At 40.4% G+C, this 6468-nt stretch overlaps 1 pseudogene; it reads right to left on the bottom strand.

The window, feature by feature from the left end:
* Nucleotides 1–5272: 5272 nt before the first annotated feature.
* Nucleotides 5273–6149, bottom strand: LOC150067411 (axin interactor, dorsalization-associated protein pseudogene; annotated as a pseudogene).
* Nucleotides 6150–6468: the final 319 nt, after the last annotated feature.

Below are 6468 nucleotides of genomic sequence, written 5' to 3'. Positions count from 1 at the left end.
GCAGGCTGGGAAAGTGGGCAATCAAGTGATATGCTAGCTGTGGCAACCACAGTAAACAAAGCTTTGACTTTTAAGATCTTGACACAACACTGAATCCGAGTGTTAATAAGGATCAAGGTTTGTGTGTGTGTGTGTGTGTGTGTGTGTGTGTTTCTCACCAGCTGACAGAATAGAACATGGGATTTCCTCCTTTCTCTCTCTCTCTCTCTCTCTCTCTCTCTCTCTCTCTCTCTCTCTCTCTCTCTCTCTCTCTCTCTCTCTCTGTCTTTCTTTCTTTCTTTCTTTCTTTCTCTCTTTCTTTCTTTCTGGTGGGAGATTTCAATCTGCTTACTGTGGCCCTTAAATACTGCAGGATGGGGCAGGGTGGGGGTGTGGGGGATGCTTTTCCAGGTGTGGCTGAAATCTTCCTTCTTGAATTATTCAGTCTGTGGCCTCGGAGAGCTCTGCTTCCAGCAAGTCAAGTAAAATTGCCGTAGGTAGCGACTGCTGTACTGACCAGAGGAGAATTTTACTTGAATGTCCACACTCATTTCCATTTCAGAAATAAATCCACACTTTCACAATGATGAGACAGGAATCAGTGGAGAATGATAATGGTTACAGACATGTGCTCCTATCCAGCCAGCCACACTCTTCCTGTTCCTAGGCTAAGGAAAGGGAGTGAAACTCATATCAGCTTTAAGAATCAGATAGCATAGATAATGCTGAAAACTCTGAATGCCTTGCTATTTTAGCAAATCTTATTTCCTTCCCAGCTACAGCATTTTATCAAGGGAATCAGATTAGCATCAGAACAGTGCCTGGTACTATTTTATTAAGGAAGCTAGATCATTACTCACTGAGTTTTAATTACTGGGTTTCATTCTGTCAGTATCTCCTCCTTTAATTTTCATCCTGGAAGTATTTCCTCATCTTTTCCATTTTGTTATTATTATCTCTGAATGTTAAGTATTTGGCTAACTAAAAATTTTAATTGATTTTAAATATCAGTATCAATCATTTTGCTAATATCTTTTGGGTAAATCCATAGCAAATAAGCACATGCACCTTATCATAGGCTTTTCTTTATCTCACATTTTTGCTATCCTCAGGCTTGAACTCAGGGCCTGGGCACTGTCCTTGGACATTTTTTGCTCAAGGCTACTTGGACACCTTTTGCTCAAGGCTAGCCACTTGAGCCACAGCACCACTTCCAGATTTTTCTGTATATGTGGTACTGAGGAATTGAACCCAGGGCTTTGTGCATGCTAGGCAAGCGCACTACCACTAGGCTAAATTCCAAGATTAAATACTATTCTTATTTTTCCAGTCCTTGGGCTTGAACTCAGGGCCTGAGTACTGTCCTTGGGCTTTTCTCAAGACTAGAGCTCTACCATTTGAACCACAGCATCATTTCTGGTTTTTTTCTATGTATACGGTACCAAGGAATCAAACCCGGGTCTTTGTGCATACTAGGCAAGCACTCTATCAGTAGATCAAACTCCCATCCTAAAATACTATTCTTATAGCATCTGTCAGCACAGTGGACTTCCCTGGACTCAGTTCCTGAGTATAAAATAGTGAAAAAAATTAAACTAATATGTATATTAGAAAACACATAGGGCCGGGAGTTTGGCCTAGTGATAGAGTGCTTGCCTAGCACGCACAAAGGCCTGGGTTTGATTCCTCAGTACCACATACATAGATAAAAGCCAGAAGTGGTGCTGAGGTTCAAGTGGTAGAGCTCTAGCCTTGAGAAAAGTCCAAGGACAGTGCTCAGGCCCTGAGTTCAAGCCCAGGATTGGCCAAAAATTAAAGAAAAAAAGAAAACACATAAATGTGTCTGCAGCAGTCATCTATGAACTCTAAAGTTATGATCAGAACTGAATTTATTTTCTCGTAAAGTATAAAAGAAACTGAAAATCAAACGGATCCTGGACAATAGCAGAAAATGGAGCCTTTGATTGGATTTGTACCAGAGCTGCCTTTAAATCACAATCCTCAGATCTCAGCCTCCTAAGTAGCTAGAAATAGAGATGTGAGCCACCAGTGTCAACCTTTCATATGGCTTTTGATTTTATTTTTATTATAGCAATTTTCTATTACATGTTTATTAAAATGCATTTTTTGGTCAGTCATGGGGCTTAAATTCTGGGCCTGGGTGCTGTTCCTGAGCCCTTCAGCTCAAGGCTATGTTCTACCACTTGAGCCACAGCACCACTTTCAGTTTTCTGTTGGTTAATTGGAGATAAGTGTCCCATGAACTTTCATACCTAGGCTGGCTTTGAACCACGGACTTCAGATCTCAGCCTCCTAAGAGGCATAAGCCACCAGCACTTAGCTAAAACGCATTTTATTATGTGTCTTTGGAAGTCATCAGGAGAGAATAAGCAGAGATCATGAGCAACTAGTTTAAAAAATGATGAAACCTGAGCCCACTGCGGCATGGAGACTAAACCCGCAGGGGTTGGAGACTCTGTCTCTCCACCCCAACTTGAGTCTGCCCATCTAGCAGCACAAACAATGATGGGGATGCTTTCTGGCCTCAGTTTCCTCATTTCATATGAGATGTTCACAAGAATTAAATAAGCTAGTGTCTACAAACCCTAGATTTCTACATGGCACACACAAAGTGTTTAAAGACACTACTTCTATTAAAACAGGTATATGTACAACAAAGAATTCTGTTCATGAATAGTCTCTGAGCTCAGTTTCCATGGGAGATAAATGAACATTTCTAAAACTTCACATTTTAAATGAATTTTCAATTGTTTCCTTTTGGTCCTGTCCAAGATTCTCGGTCATGTTCCATCACTGCCTCCCCGGCCTTGTCATCTAAGCCCTCTTGTCTAATTATAAACTAACTTCTGGCTTGTTAGCAGGAAAGATTTTCTCAGGCTCTGTTCTATAAACAATACCAGAGAAACCACAGATGCTTTGAAAAACAGAAGGACTCTCCCAGCCTGCAGTCATTTTTTTTTTAATCTAGAAGATACCACAAATGGCTCTGGCTTTAAAAGTTGTGTATTTGCCCTCAACAAGCGCAGCACATTAAGGCTTTCTGTCCAGTAGCGTGTATCACACTGTCTAGTAATTGTTTATCTCCATGTCCGCCTCCACCATGGTAAACGCTGTGAGAGCCAAAGCACGTGTCATTTGTCATCTATCTCCTAGACCTAGCTGGGTCACACACACACACACACACACACAGAGTAGGCATTGCATAAGTATTTGTTGGATCCATGAATAAACCAATTAATAAAAAGCTACCAGAAGGCAAGGACCATATCCAATACATCCTGTTAGCATCTAGCACACATCATAGTAAACAAGTGCCTGAATGAATGAGGGAATGAACGAATATCATTTACCAAATCCACTTGAGAATCAAGCAACTTTTTAAATACTAATAAACATAATTTTGGTCACCTTAAGCCACAAACAATGGCATTTAAAATGCCACCATCAATTTTTAGAGATCTTTCAAGCCATGTTATCATTTAAGAGTCTCCATTTTTCCCCATGACTATTTTCACCAAAAGTCTCAAACACCATTATTAACACAACAGTATTTATTACCTTGCTGTGGCCTTGTAGGTGAGTGGGGAGAGATGACATCCTGATCAGGCTGAATTGAGCAAAACCCACAGCTGGAGCCTGAGCCATGATAGAGGAACAGGTGGAAGAGGAGGGAGGCAGCCTACCAACACCCATCTTCTGTGATAACCCAGGAGACTTGGGAAATAATTCTTTAAACCTGGCTTCACTGCTCGTCGTGATGTTGCCGGCCCATAATCCTAGCATTTGGGAGGCTGAGGCAGGAGGATCACAAGTCTGAAGCCAGCCTGGGCTACACAGTGACTTCAAGGCCCTCTTGGACTCTATAGGGAGATCCTGATTCAAAAAGTGAAAACAAAACTTGAGCTTACAAGCAATAAGCCAGTTTAAAAGTGAGGGTAGTTCTGGGTCATCAGAGAATTAGTTCCAAAATCCCTGCAGATACCAAACTCTGAAAGCAGTTCAAGTCCTTGTATAGAAAGGCTAAGTAATGCTAGGTGCTGATACCCCGTGCCTGTAATTCTAGATAATTCAGGAGGCTAAGATCCAAGAAATGAGGTTCAAGGCCTGTCAGGCAGGAAAGTTCAGGAGGCTCTTATCTGCAATTAACTCCACCCCCCAAAAAAACCAAAGTGAAAGCATTGCTCAAGTAGTAGAGTGTCAATGCTGAGTGAATAAAAGGCCAAGTGAGAGCATGAAGTCCTAAGTTCAAGACCTACTACCAGCACAATAACAAGAAAATAAAAAAAAGAGATAGAGAAAAAAAAGTTAAGGGACAGATCCCAGGCCCCGAGTTTTTTAAAGTCCCAGTATCAGGACACATGTGCATATATGTGTATACACATATACACATACATGTGTACACACATAAACACACACACACACACCACACAAGCAAATCATTTGCATATGACCTCCTGTAGACCTACATCATCTCTATTTTACTAGGTTATAATACCTGATCTTATAGAAATACTGTGTAAATAGTTGTTACACTGTACTGTTTATAGTATAATGACATGGAAAAACTGTATCTACCCAGTACCTATGGTTGATCAGATCCACAGTCATCAGAAAGACAACCACACTTTCATTTGTGGATTGTTCGCTTTCTCAAGTGCTTCCCTTGTCAATATTTGCTCACCGTGGAAACTCCAATCCCCTTTTTATTTCTATACTCAAACTCACATAAACAACTGCAAAGGACCTTTCTCTGTGTGGTAGACTTAATATAAACAAAATCCCAAATTGCTTCAATGACGTAGGCAGGTAAATATCCAAACGCTTTTATTCTGTCTTCATGTTGTTGTTGTTTTCCAACCATCTACCTTGTCTTTTTAGTCATTGTCTTGCTATTTATATTTTTTACATCCAACCTATAAAGATATTCTCTTAAACAAAAGCCCTTTTTTTCCCTGAGAATAATCTCATACCTGATGCTGAAGAATTATGTTTGCCACCTAAACAGAAGTTCATCATGGTTCTGCAAGATCCCTTCTCCACTTTTTCACTTAGAACTAGTGGGTTTTAGGTATGTACACAGACATCCTGATTAAAGGAGCCTTATAGGTCAGTAACATGGTGAACTTTTGAGTTTTGTGGGACAGCTTTGCAATGGGCTCCTTGGTTGGGCACAGCTCACTTCCTGCCTGTCAAGGGAAATATACTACACAGAGCTATGATGGTTTCTACTCAGTGGTAAGCTTCACAGATGTTACAGGTTATTCCTTCAGGATCACTCCTTGTGCCATGTTTGATGTAGATGAAGATAAAGTGGTTTCTCTGTCAATAGTTGTAATTTCTTTCATTTAAAGTCAGTGGGTTTCTTGTATAGTTCTATTACAATTGGTCCAGGTTTTATCTCATCCATCTCCATGAAAGCAAAATACCTGGTGCTGGCAAACCTCTTTTTAGACTTGTAGTGTTTAAATTCAACAAAGATAGGTGCACCTTTGGTTAACTTTTCAACATGCTTCTGGAGCTCGATATCCACATGAAAATGGACATATGTGTCTTCTTTTCTTGCCATTCTATGCCATTCAAATATTTTACACTAACTGTAATATAGGCATCAATGCATTGTCCAGCGTCTTTCAGACCAATTTTCTCAATTCTGATAGTGAGTAAGGTCATTCCAGGTTCCAATGGCAATCTGAGTAATAAAGTACAGAGAACTGGAGAAGGGAAAGAGTCAGGAGACCCTGCTCCAGCTCCACCTTCTTCTTCATTTCTTCAAATTCCAAGTTCTCTTCTTCACCAGGTGCTAAAATTCTCAATGGTACAGGCTGCAGATCACATGGAAATTCTCAATTATATGTAAGAATATTCTTTAGTATAGGTTCTAGCTTCTTCAGTTCCTCCATTTTAAAATCTTCTTGGGACTGTGTGGACTAAAGCTGCACTTCGCAATTCCAAGAGTGTTGCAATTTTGCCTATGATTCTCTTTTGTTCTGTGAATTCTGAATTACTGTGTTGAACTAGGGCCTCTTTTTGTAGATGTCTTGCTAATATTGATCCTTGTCCATGGCTTCCACCAGTGGGCCCCATGGGTCAAAGTCTCTCCTCAAACTGGTGCCCCAGCACTGCAGCAGCATCCAGGTCACTTCTGACATGGCTGGTCCCCACCCCATCCCCTCAGAAGCAAGGCAGGGTTCTACCACCCATGCCCATTTGCTGCCACAGCTAAGCTTTTGAATTTAAATATTTTTAATATTAATTCTTTCTAGTTGTGCTTTTGTCCTCTGGTTAGGAAATACTCTCCAAAAAAAGAGAAATAAATAAATATAAATACTCTCCTGAGCAATGATGGGTTAAGCTGATTGAAGTTACATATGTGAAATACTTCAGAGAGACCTCTTTATACAACGGATACACACTTTTGAAAAAATGAATAAGAATGTTCTACTAGAAGGAAGAAACACTGGGAGAAAG

The sequence above is a fragment of the Megascapheus bottae genome, chromosome 2, assembly GCF_031878675.1.
Source record: "Megascapheus bottae isolate mThoBot1 chromosome 2, mThoBot2.hap1, whole genome shotgun sequence".
NCBI lineage: Eukaryota > Metazoa > Chordata > Mammalia > Rodentia > Geomyidae > Megascapheus > Megascapheus bottae.
The sequence above is the reverse complement of the archived record's forward strand: the minus strand, read 5'-3'. Positions and strand labels throughout refer to the sequence as shown.